The sequence below is a fragment of the Salvelinus alpinus genome, chromosome 34 (assembly GCF_045679555.1).
Source record: "Salvelinus alpinus chromosome 34, SLU_Salpinus.1, whole genome shotgun sequence".
NCBI lineage: Eukaryota > Metazoa > Chordata > Actinopteri > Salmoniformes > Salmonidae > Salvelinus > Salvelinus alpinus.
The window spans coordinates 21,624,863-21,647,523 of record NC_092119.1 but is presented as its reverse complement, the minus strand read 5'-3'; positions in this window follow the sequence as shown (position 1 = coordinate 21,647,523).

Below are 22,661 nucleotides of genomic sequence, written 5' to 3'. Positions count from 1 at the left end.
TGCATATTGTTTTAGGGTAACTGACTTAAAAGCATTTTTTTATATAATTGGTGGACACCCTCTGGCAGACCGGTACCCTTTTTAGAATGTATACGTGACACATGATGCTCCAGACATAGTGCCTTTGGAAAATATTCAGACCCCGTGACTTTTTTCACAGCCATATTCTAAAATGATTAAAACGATTTCATCAGCAATCTATACACAATACCCCATGATGACAAAGCAAAAACATTAACTTTATTTCAACAAGGAATACAGACCAAGATCTCTTACAGCTGGGCCCTGCATATACATTTTAACACATACAGTTTTAGGTACAATGATTAAGAAACTACACAAAACAATACAGCAACAGATTCAATTTACACACAGGGTATTCCCCTAACAGCACAAGAACTGGTGGCAGCATCATGCTGTGGGGATGTTTTTTAGAGGCAGGGACTGGGAGATTAGTCAGGATTGAGGCGAAGAACAGAGCAAAGAACAGGGAGATCCTTGCTGAAAACCTGCTCCAGGACCTCAGACTGGGGCAAAGATTCACCTTCCAACAGGACAACAACCCTAAGCACACATCCAAGACAACACAGGAGTGGCTTCGAGACAAGTCTTTGAATGTCCTTGAGTGGCCCAGCCAGAGCCTGGACTTGAACCCGATCGAACAGCTGGGGAGAGACCTGAAAATAGCTCTGCAGCGATGCTCCCCCATCCAACCTGACAGTACTTGATATGATCTTCAGAGAAGAATGGGAGAAACTCCCCAAATACAGGTGTGCCAAGCTTGTAGCGTCATACCCAAGAAGACTCAAGGCTGTAATCGCTGACAAATACTTATGTAATATTTTAGTTTTATTTTTAAAAACTTTTTGCTTTGTCATTATGGGGTATTGTGTGTAGATTGATGAGGGAAAAAACAATTTAATCAATTTTAGAATAAGGCTTTAACCTAACAAAATGTGGAAAAGTCAAGGGGTCTGGATACATTCCGAAGGCACTGTATGTTCAACCTGTAATATGTCATTCACTGCCATACTGCCCATCCCTTATATACTGCGCCCTGCAAAATTACTTGATTGAAGGTAGTCCGGTTTTGAACATGCTGCAGGCAAAGAGTCATGTCGTTCTCAAATGGTAATGCTAATTATAATATTCTGCTCAAGTGACTTGGAACGAGTCCGGTACTAAATATACAGGTGATGCACAATGAAGCTCATGATAACAGGACAGTTGGACAGTGACTGGATGAAAAAGTAATGAACCTGTACTGCTGATCACATTGGACACAAAAGGTTTCACAGTGTCTCCAATGTCAAATTCAAGAATTTTGAAGACGGGTGTTTTGGATGTTTTATGCAAGGGGTACTCAACTCTTACCCTACGAGGTCCGAAGCCTGCTGGTTTTCTGTTCTACCTGATTATTAATTGCACACCTGGTGTCACAGGGAACAATAAAAAAATGCAGTGGAACTGGCTTCGAGGTCCAGAGTTGAGTTTGAGGGTTCTATGCAGTCCTTCGGAACTAGAAGCACAAGCATTTTGCTACACTCGCATTAACTGCTAACCATGTGTATGTGACCAATTAAATTTGATTTGATTAATTATACCAGAGGTGCAGTAGCTGTAATGTCCACTTGGTGACAGTAGTGCCCCAGGGGTATAAATCCCAAAGCCCCATCTGTGTTTCTCTTGCTCACTAAGCACTCATGGACAAACAATATTATTGCTAGAATTACTAGGCTAGACTGTATAACCAACTGCAACATTTTTCATTATCATTAATAGTATAGAAAATAAATATACTTTTGATTTGGGGTCAGTGCAAGGATACAGATGGTTTACTGGGCCTACTAATGGAGAGTGAGGTCTCAGGGTTGGGTAGGTTACTTTCTAAATGTAATCTGTTACAGTTACTAGTTACCTGTCCAAAATTTTTGGCTTACCCAAACTCAGTAACATAATCTGATTACATTCCGTTTACTTTATGTCGGCTTCTTCTAACCCAACGCTTTTTACTACATATAAGAATACTATTAAATGATATCTTTACATTAAAAACGAAAGTCTTTCAGAATTCCAGTCATTCCAATAAATGTTATACCCCTTGAACTTCAAGAATAGGACTTGGAAATATGGAAGTATAGATTAGCCAAATTGTTTTACCTGGGTATGACCACAATATTAAGGACTTATTAGCCAGCCCTTCTTGGTTGTTTATGATTTTGTTGTCATGGAGGACTGATTGGGCTCATTGATTTGAGTTGAAAAAGAAATGCTGCGCTCATGGAATGCCATGCTTTGAGCACAACTCAAAAGTTCTATTTACATGTGAAAAATGAATGCCATATGTTGCATTTGCAATAGGCCTATTATTTACCTTTTTGTTGGTGACACTTTGATATCTTGATAATATGCAGCTGTTTAAAGGGCAAATCCACAGATGAAACAATAACAAAACGTTGGGCCCGGTATAAGGTAGTTGTTGTGGAATTGTTAGATTACTTGTTAGATATTACTGCACTGTCGGAACTAGAAGCACAAGCATTTCGCTACACTCACATTAACATCTGCTAACCATGTGTATGTGACCATTAAGTTTTGATATCGCCGTAGACCACCACTGCTGTCATCCTTACAGTGGCTTGCGAAAGTATTCACCCCCGTGGCATTTTTCCTATTTAGTTGCCTTACAACCTGGAATTAAAATAGATTTTTTGGGGGTTTGTATCATTTGATTTACACAACATGCCTACCACTTTGAAGATGCAATTTAAAAAAAATTGTCAAACAAGAATGAAGACAAAAAACTGAAAACTTGAGTGTGCATAACTATTCACCCCCCCAAAGTCAATACTTTGTAGAGCCACCTTTTGCAGCAATTACAGCTGCAAGTCTCTTGGGGTATGTCTCTATAAGCGTGGCACATCTAGCCACTGGGATTTTGACCTATTCTTCAAGGCAAAACTGCTCCACTACCCTCAAGTTGGATGGGTTCTGCTGGTGTACAGCAATATTTAAGTCATACCACAGATTCTCAATTGGATTGAGGTCTGGGCTTTGACTAGGCCATTCCAAGCCATTTAAATGTTTAAACCACTCGAGTGTTGTTTTAGCAGTATGCTTAGGGTCATTGTCCTGCTAGAAGGTGAACCTCCGTCCCAGTCTCAAATCTCTGGAAGACTGAAACAGGTTTCCCTCAAGAATTTCCCAGTATTTAGTGCCATCCATCATTCCTTCAATTCTGAACAGTTTCCCAGTCCCTGCCGATGAAAAACATCCCCACAGCATGATGCTGCCACCACCATGCTTCACTGTAGGGATGGTGTTCTCGGGGTGATGAGAGGTGTTGGGTTTGCGCCAGACATAGCGTTTACCTTGATGGCCAAAAAGCTCAATTTTAGTCTCATCTGACCAGAATACCTTTTCCATATGTTTGGGGAGTCTTCCACATTCCTTTTGGCGAACACCAAACAGGTTTGCCTATTTTTTTCTGGCCACTCTTCCGTAAAGCCAAGGTCTGTGGAGTGTATGGCTTCAAGTAATCCTATGGACAGATACTTCAATCTCCGCAGTGGAGCTCCTTCAGGGTTATCTTTAGTCTCTTTGTTGCCTCTCTGATTAATGCCCTCCTTGCCTGGTCCGTGAGTTTTGGTGGGTGGCCCTCTCTTGGCAGGATTGTTGTGGTGCCATATTCTTTCAATTTTTTAATGTTTTTAATGGTGCTCCGTGGGATATTCAAAGTTTCTGACATTTTTTTATATCCCAACCCTGATCTGTACTTCTCCACAACTTTGTCCCTGACCTATTTGGAGAGCTCCTTGGTCTTCATGGTGCCACTTGCTTGGTGGTGCCCCTTGTATATATACTGAGATCATGTGACAGATCATGTGACACTTAAATAAAGTCCACGTGTGCAATCTAATTAATTATGTGACTTCTGAAGGTAATTGGTTGCACCAGATCTTATTTAGGGGCTTCATAGCAAAGAGGGTGAATACATATGCATGCACCACTTTTCCGTTAATTTTTTTTTAGCATTTTTTAAAACAAGTTATTTTTTTCATTTCACTTCACCAGTTTGGACTATTTTGTGTATGTCCATTACATGAAATCCAAATAAAAAGCTATTTAAATTACAGGTTGTAATGCAACAAAATAGGAAAAATCTTTGGATGCCGACAGCAGTCACACCATTGGAAGACATAGCTTGGACTGTAGCCTAGAAACAGCTATTCCTGCTCTTTTCCCGCGATCCATCAAACACATTTGGTGTGTCATCATAGTGGTCTCTGATTTATGGTCAGACACGCTCAAATTGAACAAATTAAAATGTTCAATGCTGTCATTGAGAAAACAGAGAAGTGTAAAAAATTCTCGCAAACATCCTTTCTGAATTTAAAATTAATCCTCGAAGTAATCATCTAGTTTTTCGAAAGTATCTGTAATCCGCTTAAAATATTTTTGCTGGTAACGTAACAGATTAAAGTTCGTTTTTTTGTAATCCTTTACCATGCCCCAATATGGCGATTGGCAACTAACTTTCATAGTAAGGTGTATTACCACAACCGACCGACCTCAGTTTATATTTCAATCACCCATGTGGGTATAACCATTGAGGAGATGGCATGTGGGTATATGCTTCTAAAAGCCAATGAGGAGATGGGAGAGGTAGGACTTGCATCGCGTTCGGTGTCACAAATAGAAGCAACTTATATTTTAGCGCCTGGCAACGCAGATGCTCGTTGGCGCTTGCGAGCAGTGTGGGTGCAATGATTGAATAACATGCATGTGTACATTTATTTTGCAACGCTCGCGGTGTGGCCAGCTTGTAACTCCCCAACCCTGTGAGGTCTAATTGTGGCCCCAAGATCTCTCCCCTGAACCCATGTAGTCAGGCAGATATTTCTCTTTAACCAAACCTGTGCTCTGTTCTTGTTGAAACCATATATGCTGTGCTGTTTAGACTATAATACAATACATCTGAACAAGTCTTTTTTATTTTTTATTTTTTTTGGGGGGTGGATCAGCTTTAATATTGCGGATAGATTGTTGCTTCCATCAATGTAATTGTCTGCATCATTTCCAATCCCCCATATATTTTTGGGGTAAATATATATGTATATATTTGGAGTCATTAAAACTTGTTTTTCAACCACTCCACTAATTTCTTGTTAACAAACTATAGTTTTGGCATCTACTTTGTGCATGACACAAGTAATTTTTCCAACAATTGTTTACAGACAGATTATTTCACTTATAATTCACTGTATCACAATTCCAGTGGGTCAGAAGTGTACATACACTAAGTTGACTGTGCCTTTAAACAGCTTGGAAATTTCCAGAAAATGATGTCATGGCTTTAGAAGCTTCTGATAGGCTAATTGACATCATTTGAGTCAATTGGAGGTGTACCTGTGGATGTATTTCAAGGCCTACCTTCAAACTCAGTGCCTCTTTGCTTGACATCATGGGAAAATCAAAAGAAATCAGCCAAGACTTCAGAAAAAAAATAGTAGACCTCCACAAGTCTGGTTCATCCTTGGGAGCAATTTCCAAATGCCTGAATGTACCATGTTCATCTGTACAAACAATAGTACGCAAGTATAAACACCATGGGACCATAAAGCCGTCATACTGCTCAGGAAGGAGACGCGTTCTGTCTCCTAGAGATGAGCGTACTTTGGTGCGAAAAGTGCTAATCGATCCCAGAACAACAGCAAAGGACCGTGTGAAGATGCTGGAGGAAACAGGTACAAAAGTATCTATATCCACAGTAAAACGAGTCCTATACCGCTCAGCAAGGAAGAAGCCACTGCTCCAAAACCACCATAAAAAAGCCAGGCTACGGTTTGCAACTGCACATGGGGACAAAGATTGTACTTTTGGAGAAATGTCCTCTGGTCTGAGGACAAAATAGAACTGTTTGGCCACAATGACCTTCATTATGTTTGGAGGATAAAGGGGAGGCTTGCAAGCCAAAGAACACCATCCCAACTGTGAAGCACGGGGATGGCAGCATCATGTTGTGGGGGTGCTTTGCTGCAGGAGGGACTGGTGCACTTCACAAAATAGATTGCATCATGAGGCAGGAAAATTATGTGGATATATTGAAGCAACATCAAGACATCAGTCAGGAAGTTAAAGCTTGGTCGCAAATGGGTCTTACAAATGGACAATGACCCCAAGCATACTTCCAAAGTTGTGGCAAAATGGCTTAAGGACAACAAAGTCAAGGTATTGGAGTGGCCATCACAAAGCCCTGACCTCAATCCTACAAAACATGTGTGGGCAGAACTGAAAAGTGTGTGTGAGCAAGGAGGCCTACAAACCTGACTCAGTTACACCAGCTCTGTCAGGAGGAATGGGCCAAAATTCACCAAATTTATTGTGGGAAGCTTGTGGAAGGATACCCAAAACTTTTGACCCAAGTTAAACAATTTACAGGCAATGCTACCAAATACTAATTGAGTGTATGTAAACGTCTGACTTCTGATAGGGAATTTTTACTAGGATTAAATGTCAGGAATCGTGAAAAACTGAGTTTAAATGTATTTGGCTAAGGTGTATGTAAACTTCTTACTTCAACTGTATATTGATATATATATATATAATACATATACACACATATATATAGTGGGGCAAAAAAGTATTTAGTCAGCCACCAATTGTGCAAGTTGTCCCACTTAAAATGATGAGAGAGGCCTGTAATTTTCATCATAGGTACACTTCAACTATGACAGACAAAATGAGATTTTTTTTCTCCAGAAAATCACATTGTAGGATTTTTAATGAATTTATTTGCAAATTATGGTGGAAAATAAGTATAAGTAAGTAAGTAGTAAATAAGTAGCTTCGGTTATTTTTATTTTTTATTTTTTTTATTTCACTTTTATTTAACCAGGTAGGCTAGTTGAGAACAAGTTCTCATTTGCAACTGCGACCTGGCCAAGATAAAGCATAGCAGTGTGAACAGACAACAACACAGAGTTACACATGGAGTAAACAATAAACAAGTCAATAACATGGTAGAAAAAAAGAGAATCTATATACAATGTGTGCAAAACGCATGAGGAGGTAGGCAATAAATCGAATAATTACAATTTAGCAGATTAACACTGGAGTGATAAATCATCAGATGATCATGTGCAAGTAGAGATAAAGTAAATAAATAAAAGCAGTATGGGGGTGAGGTAGGTAAATTGGGTGGGCTATATACCGATGGACTATGTACAGCTGCAGCGATCGGTTAGCTGCTCAGATAGCAGATGTTTAAAGTTGTTGAGGGAGATAAAAGTCTCCAACTTCAGAGATTTTTGCAATTCGGTTAGTGGAGATGGAGGAGACTGAAACGAAAACATATGCTTAAAGTTCTTTACTTCCTCTTTCAAAATATAGTTTGGTGAATCATGAGTGACTCCATCATTTGTAAGAAGTTTCAATACATTTTTTGGGGTAGCATTTCTATGTTGAAGATTGAAAAATAATTTGGTGCATTTTTCCCCATATTCCATCCAGTTTGCTTTATTTTTACAATATATTACACTGGATCTTTCTTGAATAAGTTCCTCCATTTCTTTTTGCTTTTCCTCTAACTTCCTCTAACTTCCTCTGAGCCTCTATGGTACAGTTTTTTTTGCTATCTATCTGTACTGTTAGTCCTTCAATATCCTTTGTTAATATGGACTCTTTTGACCTAAATTGCTTTTGTTTTATAGATGAGTACTGGATTGCATGGCCTTTAAAAGGCACATTTAAAAGTATCCCATACAATAAGGGGATTTGCTGTACCTATGTTATGTTGGAAAAAGTCCGTTATAAATGATTCTGTCCTAGTTAAAAACAAGTTATCATCCAGTAGGCTTTGATTACATTTCCAATATCCTCGCCCACGTGGAAATTCTGTAAGAGTAATATATATGCCAATTATGTGATGGTCCAACCGCTTTCTGTCCCCTATCAACACTTTTTAAACTTTTGGTGCCAGAGAGAATGACATAAGAAAGTAATCAAGACGACTAGCTTGATTAAGCCTCCGCCATGTATATCTCATTAGGTCAGGGTATTTAAGCCTCCATATATCCACGAATTCCAATATATCCATGACATTTATTTCCTCTACGGTCCATAGAGGTATTTAAAACCATATTATAATCTCCCACCATAATAATAGAGTATTGTGTTGCTTGTAGAGTTGATAAATTATTATTTGGACCATATAGGTTAATAAGCCATGTCTGTTTATGGTCCAATAACATATTTAAAATCATCCATCTACCTTGAAGATCTGTTTGGACAATTTGCACATTTGGATCAAAATTACTGTTAATTAATATCATCACCCCTTTTGAATTTCTTTGCCCATGGAAGAAATATATTTTGCCCCCCCCCAGTCCTTTTTCCACAAAACTTAATCTGAAATTGTTAAATGAGTTTCCTGTAAACAATAGATTTTATATTCCTTCTCTTTTAGCCAGGTAAATACTGATAGTCTTTTCTTACAGTTTTTCTCAGTCGCTTTGGTGCATTTCTTAGATCAAAAGTGCAATTCTTGATACTACTTGTACAAATTCCAAATCATCTAGTCACTTGTGCACATCATTAAAGCAATTTCTTATTCCTTTGAAGAAATTGCAATTGATAATGTACAAATGTCAGCTTTTTTCCACATTATCAATTGCTCATGTCATGTTGATCAAAATATAGTAGATGGTTCTCTGTTGAATAGTCTTACCCCTCAAAACATCTAGGCATTAGTTCCTTGCATAAGCCATTACATGCAAAATTGTTGAACTATTTGTCATAAACTGTCAAGCATAGTTTTACACATTTCTATTAGACCTTTTGTACAAAAACGTGAATTGATGAATCGTGCAGGTGAAATTGACCCTCACTCATGAAGGAATGTAAAGTGTTAGTTCAACCAACAATCAACCAGTTGTCTTCTATGCAGCACCCTGTCGATGGTTGAGATGCTAACCGTATGGATGTTTTCAAAGACATCGTTGTCTTCTATAATTTGTATTTCCCTGAGTCTCATGGCATTGTTTGCTCGACCATGGTGCAAATAGCCTCCTCCTGTTGAGGTGTGAAAAGGCGTCCTCTGCCACCGGTTTGAGGTAATCTTGCAGTCCTATGTGGGGAAAAATGCAGTGATACATCGCACACTTTCACATAGACAAAAACTATGCGAACACACATTTTACTGTAAAACATACAGGTGGGTGCATGTAAGGTGCAGTATGTATCTGTATAGAGTATATTTCTGTATGCTGTGAAATACAAGTGGACTACTGTAATATGAAGCATTGTAGGAAGTATACAGTATACTGCTTATATACAGTAACAGTGCACTGTACATTGGTGGACATACCTGTTCTCTCTTCGAAACGTTTGAACTATTGAGGACACGGTTGATCTCCCAATATTCGGCTGCACCCTTCGACCCGCCTCAGCCATTGTAAGGCCATGATTGACAACATGGTCTACAATAGTGGCCCTTATGTCATCAGATATGCGCCTATGTCCTCTTCTGCCTCTTCCTCTGTTTTGCCTTCCACCACGCATCCTTGCTCCTCTTCTTCCTCCTCCTCTTGGCTGTTGACCCTGTTCGTTTCCTGGTCCATCCATTATTGGAAAATTGCAACTCTGTGTTGTGGTCTGTCTATATATGCTTGCCAATTGATTCTTCATGAGATGCACCTTTGAGCAATCATAGAAACCAGATGAGTATGAAACAGCTGTACCGTGTACCATTCCAAAGGAATGAGGACAGAGTTAAGGAGCTACGGTACCAGTATGTACAGGTAAAACATATATCTATGTAACTACTTTACAGCAACATTTTATAGTGATACATAGTACAGTAAGCATAAACTGCACACATTTCCATTGCTGTGGAAGGAACATGCAATATATGTACATTTTATGTCACTCTTCCTTACCAAAACAAATTCAACTGTGTGTTCTGGGATATAGCGTATAATGGAGTTGGAATCAAGTGAACCCTCTCACAACTTTGTATACGTGGATGAGGCTGGCTTCAACCTGACCAAATGCAGAAGGCGGGGTCGGAATATCATCGGTCACAGAGCTACTGTGGATTTGCCAGGCCAACGGGGAGGAAATATCAGCATTTGTGCTGCTATTTCGGAGCATGGTGTCCTAACCCATATCCCCCTTATAGGGCCATACAACACCCAGCATCTACTCAACTTTTTAGAGACTCTCTACAGGGCTCTCATCCCTGATGATGAGAGGGGTCTGTTTAGAGAGGATTTGCCAAAGTATGTGGTCATTTGTGATAATGTGAGTTTCCATCGATCAAACATCATAAGGCAATGGTTTGTGACCCACCCGAGGATGCTCATAGAATTCCTCCCACCTTATTCACCATTCCTTAACCCAATTGAGGAGTTATTTTCAGCATGGAGGTGGAAGGTGTACGATCGTCAGCCACACACACAGATGACCCTGCTGGCTGCAATGCATTCAGCATGTGAGGACATCACAGTAGACGCCTGCAGAGGATGGATAAGGCATTCCAAAAGATTCTTTCCACGTTGCATTGGAAGGGAAAATATCCGGTGTGATGTGGATGAGAATATGTGGGCCGACAGACAGGAATGTGGATGTGTAGAGACAGCACAACAGTGCTGCGGGCAAAGTTGTGCCTTAGGGGTGGTTTCCTGTGTTTCTTTCTAATTTAGTTTTTTTTCCTTTGTGCCCCTTGGGTTGTCCAGTCTCTTTCAACCAATAACCCACATACAGTAATATGTAAATAGTACTGTTGAAATTGATATATGCCATAGAAGTGCAGCCTTGTGCATTTTCAATACAGTAACTGTCATCCAAACTGTAGCCTAAGTTTACATCAGGTAATACTGTCAAAGTACACAGTTACACAGTTACAACATGCCTAAACATTTTGACGACCTTGTTCGTGAACAATGACTCAATGACTTATCATTCTGATGACACTGACATGATCATTGGCATGAATATTTACTTTTGAGAGATGTACTAAGGGTTTTTAGTGACTGACTAGCTTTAGAAACATATATATTGTATATTGCAGTTTGTACAAATTGTTCTGAGAAATGCACTTATTATTTTGCACATGTTAGGGATGATGTGAAAAATGCACCAAAGCGACTGAGAAAAACTGTATTATCTGCTAAGCCATTACAATTATAACTGGCTATATTTATATCACCAATTACCATACTGAGACACACGTTTCAATTCTATTTATCAACAAGACTCTTACAATAACTGTCTTCTAACTTTCATTTTAATGAGAGGCCTGCATTCCTTTAAATGTGTTAAAACCTTTATAGTATTCCTAGGCTACTGCTATACATTGTGGAGTGGGGTAGTGAGAGGTTAAACAAAGGAATGTGGCTGCATGATGTTTTTTGTTCCTCCATGGTTCGCTCCGATATGAGTCAATGATCCATGCAGCAACTCATTTGCATATCACCCTGCAATCTGCTTTCACTTTGTCCCACAGTACAGTGTGTGCGTGTGTGTGTAAGTCCGAGTCCCCTGTGGTCCGACCGGGGTATATACGGGACGGAAAGTGAGTAGTCAGCTGTTCTTTCTCTCGGCTCATTAGCGTCCTGCGTCTCGGATGAGGCCGGATGAGGAAGCCCTTCCATTGATCCTCATCGTCCCTCTCTCCCTCCACCTAACAGCCCACCAACTGACCCACCGGAGGAAAGCTGCTGTATAAACATTACCAGACCTGGGTTCAAATACTTGATATTTTTTCTTATACTTTATCTGAGCTTGATTGAGCTTGCCTGGCACAATGGAACCAATAGAATAGTCCAATAACTGCACCCCGCCACTCCAGGCAGGCTAGAGCAAACGCTCAAAGTATTTGAAAGATTTGAAATAGTAGTTGAACCCAGATCTGAATAGTACAGGAGTAGAGTAGTCTAAGGAATGAGTTTGTTCTGGGAGTGCTGCCCACTGGAGGAGATGGGTGTTGCGGGAGAGGGGCAGAGAAATGCTGTGTGAGGGAGGAACAGGAGTGGTTTACGGATTGTTCTTGGAGGGCTGCCCATCGGTGCGGAGAGGTGCTGGGGCCAGGGAGGGAGGGACAGTGATCTTTTTTGTTCCAAGCAACTGCAAGTTATTGGATGTGCGTACACTGCGTTCGAAACTAGAGGCAGTGAGTGAGAGGAGAAGCCTGTTACCATCAACTTATGCCAAGTATGTATACATTCCACCACATTAGATACAATATATGTTAGACATGCTCTTTTGATGACTTACTTTATGTATTTGGTTCCCCGGCCTTCCTACAAAATCAAGTACTTGCCAAAATGTTCAGGTGACTGTGTGAAAGAGGTAAGCTAATGACTGTATGCTGCGTATTGGTAAAACTACGTCAACAGTAATTTCAGAGGTTAATAATAAGTTATGATACTTCTCTTCTTGGCCCTTTGTCATATGCAGAGGAACGGAATTATGTAATCCTCCTGACTTGCATTTAGGTGTTCTTTTTGCTGCAGTACTTTCTCAGTGGTCAGCGGTTTGCTGTTCTAGGGAGAGTAGTCCGATTTTCAGATCAATAGCGAGATTTTTCCCTTCAAGCTTCAAAGCCAGGGGGGTTGAGCTGGGCTTAATGAGACTACAGGGCTCTTTAGAAGGTGCTGCGTGTCCCTTAAAGCCACCCCAAAGAAGCTGGAACACACTAGATATGCTGCTAGCTATACGGTGCCTTTGGAAAGTATTCAGACCCCTTGACTTTTCCCACATTTTGGGAAATCCTTATTCTAAAATGGATTAAATAAATAAAAATCCTCAGCAATCTACACACAATACCCCACAATGACAAAGTGAAAACAGGTTTTTAGAAACTTTTCAAAATGCATTAAAAATAAAAAACAGATACCTTATTTACACAAGTATTCAGACCCATTGCTATGAGACTCGAAATTGAGCTCAGGTGCATCCTGTTTACATTGATCATCCTTGAGATGTTTTTACAACTTGCTTGGAGTCCTCCTGTGGTAAATTCAATTGATTGGACATAATTTGGAAAGGAACACACCTGTCTATATAAGGTCCCACAGTTGACAGTGCATGTCAGAGCAAAAACCAAGACATGAGGTCGAAGGAATTGTCCGTAGAGCTCAGAGACAGAATTGTGTCGAGGCACAGATCTGGGGAAAGGTACCAAAAAATGTTTGCAGCATTGACGGACCCCAAGAACAGGTTGGCCATCATTCCTAAATGGAAGAAGTTTGGAACCACCAAGACTCTTCCTAGAGCTTGCCGCAAAATAGCGACGCTCCCCATCCAACCTGACAGAGCTTGAGAGGATCTGCAGAGAAGAATGGGAGAAACTCCCCAAATACAGGTGTGTCACGCTTGTAGTGTCATACCCAAGAAGACTCGAGGCTGTAATCGCTGTCAAAGGTGCTTCAACAAAGTCCTGAGTAAAGGGTGTGAATACTTATGTAAATGTGATATTTTAGGTTTTTATTTGTAATAAATTAGCCAAAATTTCTAAAGACCTGTTTTTGCTTTGTTATTATGGGGTATTGTGTGTACAGTCGTGGCCAAAAGTTTTGAGAAAGAGTCAATATTTGCAGTGTTGACCCTTCTTTTTCAAGACCTCTGTAGACCGCCCTGGCATGCTGTCAATTAACTTCTGGGCCACATCCTGACTGATGGCAGCCCATTCTTGCATAATCAATGCTTGGAGTTTGTCACAATTTGTGGGTTTTTGTTTGTCCACCCGCCTCTTGAGGATTGACCACAAGTTCTCAATGGGATTAAGGTCTGGGGAGTTCCCTGGCCATGGATCCAAAATATTGGTGTTTTGTTCCCCGTGCCATTTAGTTATCACTTTTGCCTTATGCCAAGGTGCTCCATCATGCTGGAAAAGGCATTGTTCGTCACCAAACTGTTCCTGGATGGTTGTGGTTGGGAGACGTTGCTCTTGGAGGATGTGTTGGTACCATTCTTTATTCATGGCTGTGTTCTTAGGCAAAATTGTGAGTGAGCCCACTCCCTTGGCTGAGAAGCAACCCCACACATGAATGGTCTCAGGATGCTTTCATGTTGGCATAACACAGGACTGATGGTAGCGCTCACCTTGTCTTCTCCGGACAAGCTTTTTTCCCGGATGCCCCAAACAATTGGAAAGGGGATTCATCAGAGAAAATGACTTTACCCCAGTCCTCAGCAGTCCAATCCCTGTACCTTTTGCAGAATATCAGTCTGTCCCTGATGTTTTTCCTGGAGAGAAGTGGCTTTTTTGCTGCCCTTCTTGACACCAGGCAATCCTCCAAAAGTCTTCGCCTCACTGTGCATGCAGATGTACTCACACCTGCCTGCTGCCATTCCTGAGCAAGCTCTGTACTGGTGGTGCCCAGATCCCGCAGCTGAATCAACTTTAGGAGACGGTCCTGGCGTTTGCTGGACTTTCTTGGGCGCCCTGAATGTCACGTTCTGACCATAGTTCTTTTGTGTTTTCTTTGTTTTAGTGTTGGTCAGGACGTGAACTGAGTGGGCATTCTATGTTGTGTGTCTAGTTTTCCGTTTATATGTTTGGCCTGATATGGTTCTCAATCAGAGGCAGGTGTTAGTCATTGTCTCTGATTGGGAACCATATTTAGGTAGCCTGTTTTGTGTTGGGTTTTGTGGGTGGTTGTCTTCATGTCTTCGTGTGTCTGCACCAGACAGAACTGTTTCGGTTTTTCACATTTTGTTGTTTTGTATTTTGTAGTGTTCACGTTTATTGGCTTTAATTAAAAATGATGAACACTAACCACGCTGCGCTTTGGTCCGATCCTTCGTCCACAGAAGAAAGCCGTTACACTGAAGCCTTCTTCACAACAATTGAACCGCTCTCCTTGAAGTTCTTGATGATCCGATAAATGGTTGATTTAGGTGCAATCTTACTGGCAGCAATATCCTTGCCTGTGAAGCCCTTTTTGTGCAAAGCAATGATGACGGCATGTGTTTCCTTGCATGTAACCATGGTTGACAGAAGAAGAACAATGATTCCAAGGACCACCCTCCTTTTGAAGCTTTCAGTCTGTTATTCAAACTCAATCAGCATGACAGAGTAATCTCCAGCCTTGTCCTCGTCAACACTCACACCTGTGTTAACGAGAGAATCCCTGACATGATGTCAGCTGGTCCTTTTGTGGCAGGGCTGAAATGCAGTGGAAATGTTTTTGGGGATTCAGTTCATTTGCATGGCAAAGAGCGACTGCAATTAATTGTAATTCATCTGATCACTCTTCATAACATTCTGGAGTATATGCAAATTGGCATCATACAAACTGAGCCTGGAGACTTTGTGAAAATTAATATTTGTATCATTCTCAAAACTATTGGCCACGACTGTAGATTGATGAGGGAAAAAACTATTTAAAGCATTTTAGAATAAGGCTGTAACGTAACAAAATGTGGAAAAAGTCAAGGGATCTGAATACTTTCCGAATGCACTGTATATGCTGAACAGTATCAGGGAGGGATGTTAGAATGAAAAACCCTTGTGTGCTTTTGTGCTGCTACACTGCTTTTTTCAGCTCTACTGTAGCCTATCCTCTGCTCTGACCACTTGGGCTGAGACACCAAGTCAGGATAGTGGCAGTTGGATAGCAGAGAAAAGTGTGGATAATCTGAGCTACCATTTGAAATACAGTATCAGGGAGGGATGTTAGAATGAAAAACCCTTGTGTGCTTTTGTGCTGCTACACTGCTTTTTTCAGCTCTAGTTGACGATGTCGTTTTTGCTAGCTTTTTCATAGAACAATGTCCATTTGATGTATTGGTGGATCCATCACACATTCATTTTTGTTATGTCCCATATTGTGCCCTATTAGCTTTATAGCATACTCCTTTTGACCAGGGCCCATAGGGTTAGGTCACACTTCAAATTAGGGCTCACCATAAAAGGATATATCAATATCAATGTGACTTCCCTGGTTAAAAGGAATAAAAACAGATTTGCGCTACACGCTCCTGGAGACCTTACAGAACGATGAAGACATCACCTGCAGACAGTGCCATGGCAACAGGAGGATTGTGACTATAAAAGGCTACCGTTTCCTCGACTTGTACCACCCATTATCATCCATCCTTACTATACCCAACCGGCTTCCCTTGCGTGCGGAGGCACTCAGATCAGCTCCACTTACAGCTGTAAGTGGGAAAGTGCTACAGCACCAACATGTTAGCAGAGAGAGTGTGGATGTAAGGTATGGAACACTATTATGGTCTTATGTTACCTGTGAGTATCAAAGTGTTCCCAGAAATAATGTTATTTGCCGAGCAAACATTCCAATGAAGTGCACACATCATATGGTGCTGTATTGAAGCACTGCAGCTATCTGTGTTTAGTAAAATGGATTCCTGGGCCACACGTTTTGGCAGTGAATTTATATAACCCATTAATATTCCAAATGTGCATTTTCCCCATGCATAACTTACACCCAGCATCGCACGCACGCACGCACGCACACGCACACACACACACACACACACCACTCTCAATTGTGTCTATTACCTCTCTCTTAGCATTACACATGCATACACACAGGCCTTCAATTACCCAAGAGAGAAAGAGAGACATGAATATCCTATTCCATTTGTAGTATTGGCCAGCTGAAGTAGGTTGGCAGTACTGTCCCTTTTACACAAAGGGCAGCTCCAGACAGGCAGAGTGTAGGAGTTACTCATGTTCCCATTGTCTTTCTGACAGTTCCTACTACAAAGCCTGGGCCTGACTGGTCCCCGCATGCAGCCAGCAGCCTGGATACAAACACAGCTACAACCCAGTGGCTGAGTCTGTCTGGTTGGATGGGATTCAAAGACAGTGGCTGAGCCATGTGATCCGGGGGTACTGTAGCCTATCCTCTGCTCTGACCACTTGGGCTGAGACACCAAGTCAGGATAGTGGCAGTTGGATAGCAGAGAAAAGTGTGGATAATCTGAGCTACCATTTGAAATACAGTATCAGGGAGGGATGTTAGAATGAAAAACCCTTGTGTGCTTTTGTGCTGCTACACTGCTTTTTTCAGCTCTAGTTGACGATGTCGTTTTTGCTAGCTTTTTCATAGAACAATGTCCATTTGATGTCCATCTTGCACTTAGACACAATGGTAAGCATAACAGTTGTATGAATAAAGCACTGTGCTCAATGTGAAATGAGGAGGACAGGGAAAGCTACAAATGCTTAACACTATCTGCATGTTTGCATTCAGTGTGTTTTGAAATATTAACTAAATGAATCCATACATTAGGCTATGTACAATGTGTGATGGATCTACATCATCAGCCAAAGAGTAATATCCTATAGTGAGTGATGGAGACAGCTGCGTTGTGCACAGTGCTGTAGCTGGAGAGACATAAAGTGTTAAAAGATGAGCTGCCAGACCATGTGCTCTTTTCACCTTGGAATAGAGTTTAGCAAGTCTCGTTGGGTCTGTGGGTTTTGTCACAGAGAATAACTACCAGTTTTAAATGCCTGAGTTTCTTGATCCTTAACTAATTTTGGGCAAGGATTTTGTGTCGTGGCAGTGGGGGGTTGATCACTTGGGTAATCTACTGCAGGTCTACTGTGTACTGTGTCACAGCCAGTTACAGGATTAATATTAGGATAAGAACAGTCAATGTGTGCGGTTCTAATCTGAATCTTGTGACCATGTCCCTGTCTCATGTCAGGCATCATCAGAGGGCTGCATGAAGAATACAAATGGCAACCTATTCCCTATATAGTACACTACTTTTGACCAGAGCCCATAGGGAATAGGGTGCCAAATGGCAACCTATTCCGTATATAGTGCACTACTTTTGACCAGAGCCCATATGGAATAGGGTGCCATTTGGGAGGTAACCATACTCCCCAGGTTACTTTATCTTAATTTGAGAGTTTTAAGGCTTTTAGGTGAAAAATATGATGCTTCTCTTCAGTGAGGCAAAATGTTTTAAATGTAGAGAGGAAAGGGTTATTTTGGGAGGATTTACATTTGTGGAGGTGAGGGCTGTTGTGGAATGTTGGCCAGGGATAAAGTTTTTGAGCTCAGGTCTCCTCTGAGGAATGGGAGTGTTTTCTTAACAGCTATTGGTCTATTGGCAGTCTATCAGATACTTCCTGCTCATATCAGAACAGTGAGTGGCAAACAAATCCCTGTTATCTTATTGCTGCAAGGTGAGTGTTAGTTGTACATAACTTTTCTATTGTTTTTCGTACAGTACAGCACCTCTCATTACTTTTTCTGTCTAAATTGTGTTTTATATAATATAATACCTATACTTTGTTATTTCTGCCTTTTGCCTTTTGGTCTGAAAAGTAGCACAGCTGTTCGAAGAAAGTGACCATTATTTTTTGAGTCATCACCCTATTTCTCTAGCTGAGACTCTAGTGTATTGACGTTAACATCTGATAAGGTGTTCTGACTGTGGCGCCGTCAGTTTTTCTTTTCTGAGCACCTCCCGCCCGCACGGCAGGTTCTGCATACGGTTTCTAATGGCGTTCTATTTTTAAACAGCCGAGAGCCTCAGGTGAGTTTCATTCCTGTACCAAATAGACAGAAGCCAGCCAGCCAGCTCCTATCAAAGAGACAGATAATGCTGGTTGCCTTGGAAACCAATCCACCGTTAAGTTATACATCACACCCCACTGTAGAGATTTTTTAAGTGGTTGAAAATTGATTTTCATTGTTTTTTCTTTCTCCTTGTTTGTTCTGGGCAGGTCACTCATGATCTGTTTGTACAGTTTTGGGGATTGTGTAAATTGTTCAATCTAGCCCTATAGAGATTTCTACCCGCACCCTCCCGCCCGACTAGCATCACTACTCTGGACTTAGAATATGTGGTCAACTACAAATACCTAGGTGTCTGGTTAGACTGTAAACTCTCCTTCCAGACTCACATTAAGCATCTCCTTTCCAAAATGTAATCTAGAATCGGCTTCCTATTTCAGTTTTGTGGATTGTGTAAATTGTTCAATCTAGCCCTATAGAGATTGCTGCCCGCGCTCTCCCACCCAACTATCATCACTACTCTGGACGGTTCTGACTTAGAATATGTGGTCAACTACAAATACCTAGGTGTCTGGTTAGACTGTAAACTCTCCTTCCAGACTCACATTAAGCATCTCCAATCCAAAATTTTATCTAGAATCGGCCTCCTATTTAGCAACAAAGCATCCTTCACTCATGCTGCCAAACATACCCTCGTAAAACTGACTATCCTACCGATCCTTGACTTCGGCGATGTCATTTACAAAATAGCCTCCAACACTCTACTCAGCAAATTGGATGCAGTCTATCACAGTGCCATCCGTTTTGCCACCAAAGCCCCATATACTACCCACCACTGCGACCTGTATGCTCTCGTTGGCTGGCCATCGCTTCATATTCGTCGCCAAACCCACTGGCTCCAGGTCATCTATAAGTCTTTGCTAGGTAAAGCCCCGCCTTATCTCAGCTCACTGGTCACCATAGCAGCACCCACCTGTAGCACGCGCTCCAGCAGGTATATCTCACTGGTCATCCCCAAAGCCAACACTTCCTTTGGCTGCCTTTCCTTCCAGTTCTCTGCTGCCAATGACTGGAATGAATTGCAAAAATTCTTGAGTCTGGAGTCTTATATCTCCCTCTCTAACTTTAAGCACCAGCTGTCAGAGCAGCTCACCGATCACTGTACCTGTACACAGCCAATCTGTAAATAGCACACCCAACTACCTCATCCCCATAGTATTACTTACCCTCTTGCTCTTTTGCACCCCAGTATCTCTACTTGCACATCATCATCTGCACATCTATCACTCCAGTGTTAATGGTAAATTGTAATTATTTCGCCTCTATGGTCTATTTATTACCTTACCTCCCTACTCTTCTACATTTGCACACACTGTACATATAATTTTCTATTGTGTTATTGACTGTATGTTTTTTTATGTGTAACTCTGTGTTGTTGTTTTTGTCTCACTGCTTTGCTTTATCTTGGCCAGGTCGCAGTTGTAAATGAAAACTTATTCTCAACCCCCCTACCTTGTTATAATAAAGGTGAAATAAAATCAAATAGCTTTTGAATGGATCTCCACAAGCAGATTATGTGATTTGGATAGATCTCTGTTCTCGGTACTCTGTTCCCCTATTATAAACTGCGAGGCAGTGTGGAGAAGTACCTGTGAGGCTGGGAAAATGTTTGTAGAAAGAGCCAGATAGAATAGACCCAAACAACTATGTTCATGCATTTAGTTAACGTGTGAAAAATCACCACTTGAAAACACCCTGCTCCTCCAACAACAGTGATTATTGAACGGAAGTGCCTTTGCTTTCCAAACCTTTAACCCTCACTTTGTTTACCTTGTCCTTTCAGGCCAATTGATCACTCTTCCCCCATAGTCTATGGAGGGAGACTTTGTTCTGGTGGTAAGACTCTTGTTGTGGCACTGAATCACATAACTGTTCCTCATCCTCTCTCTACCTTTGTTTGCGGCTCCCAGGCTCTCGGAGCCATTATGGCCTCAGCCGGGGGTCGACAAGCCAGCCACCTCAAGCACTATCTGGCAGCCAGCCTTAATCGCTCCACTGTCACCTGGTGAAAAATGTACTTCCCTTCTTAATTACGGTCCTATGCTGATTCGGTGGGGTCTGTTCTAGTCTGTTCATTTACCTTAGCCGAAGTAGGGAGATTCGGACCCAGTTGGTGTTATGAGCTACTTGATGGATCTGTTGTGTTGTGCATCCCTCTGGTCTGAGCTGACAAAATAACAAAAATACGGTCATTTTGACTGTATGAAAATGGTAGTCTAAAATAAAAAAAATATGTATTTTTTTTTTTTTTCTTCTGACTCTCTCTCTCTCTCTCTCTCTCTCTCTCTCTCTCTCTCTCTCTCTCTCTCTCTCAGGACAGGAAAGCGTCTAGATATGAACACATAACAACATTAATGCAGACACAGGGAACAAACGGGGGAGCAGACAGTTATAGACGGGGCAATCAACAAAGGGAAGGAGTCCAATGAGCGCTGCTGCATGTAATGATGGTGACAGGTGTGCGTAATGAAGGGCAGTCTGGCAGCCCTCGAGCGCCAGAGAGAGAAAGCAGGAGCAGGCGTGACACACTGATATTTCATAGATATGGGAGTTTATCAAAATCGGGTTTGTTTTCAAATTCTTTGTGGATCTGTGTAATCTGAGGGAAATATGTGTCTCTAATATGGTCATACATTTGGCAGGAGGTTAGGAAGTGCAGCTCCGTTTTCACCTCGTTTTGTGGGCAGTGTGCACATAGCCTGTCTTCTCTTGAGAGCCAGGTCTGCCTACGACGGCCTTTCTCAATAGCAAGGCTGTGCTCAACGAAGTCTGTACATAACATAGTCCAAGCTTTCCTTAAGTTTGGGTCAGTCACAGTGGTCAGGTATTCTGCTACTGTGTACTCTCTGTTTAGGGCCAAATAGCATTCTAGTTTGCTCAGTTTTTTTGTTAATTCTTTCCAATGTGTCAAGTAATTCTCTTTTTGTTTTCTCATGGTTTGGTTGGGGCTAATTGTGTTGCTGTCCTAGGGCTCTGTGGGGTCTGTTTGTGTTTGTGAACAGAGCCCCAGGACCAGCTTGCTTAGGAGACTCTTCTCTAGGTTCATCTCTCTGTAGGTGATGGCTTTGTTATAGAAGGTTTGGGAATCGCTTCCTTTTAGGTGGTTGTAGAATTTAACGGCTCTTTTATGAATTTTGATAATTAGCGGGTATCGACCTAATTCTGCTCTGCATGCATTATTTGGTGTTTTACGTTGTACACGGTGTAGCGGCTTCTGCCGAAGTCGATGCCTCTCCTTGTTTGGGCGGTGCTCGGCGATCGACGTCACCGGTCTTCCAGCCATCATTGATCTATGTTTCATTTTCCATTGTTTTTTTATGGTCTTCTTACACACCTGGTTCCAATCCCATTCATTATATGTTGTGTATTTAACCCTCTGTTTCCCCTCATGTCCTTGTCAGAGATTGTTATTTGTTATGTTCATGTTTTATGGATTGGTGTGCGACGACGGGTTCTTGTACCCACATTTATTTTATTATGGACTTTGGTTTTGGAGTTTGTGTTTTAAGTTATTAAAATACTCCATTTATACCAAGTTTGATTCTCCTGCGCTTGACTTCCCTGCCACCTACATACACAACGTGACACACGGAGGATATTTTTGCAAAATTCTGCATGCAGAGTCTCAATTTGGTGTTTGTCCCATTTTGTGAATTCTTGGTTGGTGAGCTGACCCCAGACCTCACAACCATAAAGGGCAATGGGCTCTATAACTGATTCAAGTATTTTTAGCCAGATCCTAATTGGGATGTCGAATTTTATGTTCCTTTTGATGGCATAGAATGCCCTTCTTGCCTTGTCTCTGAGATCGTTCACAGCTTTGTGGAAGTTACCTGTGGCGCTGATGTTTAGGCCAAGGTATGTATCGTTTTTTGTGTGCTCTAGGGCAACGGTGTCTAGATGGAATTTGTATTTGTGGTCCTGGCGACTGGACCTTTTTTGGAACACCATTATTTTGGTCTTACTGAGATTTACTGTCAGGGCCCAGGTCTGGCAGAATCTGTGCAGCAGATCTAGGTGCTGCTGTAGGTCCTCCTTGGTTGGTCACAGAAGCACCAGATCATCAGCAAACAGTAGACATTTGACTTAAGA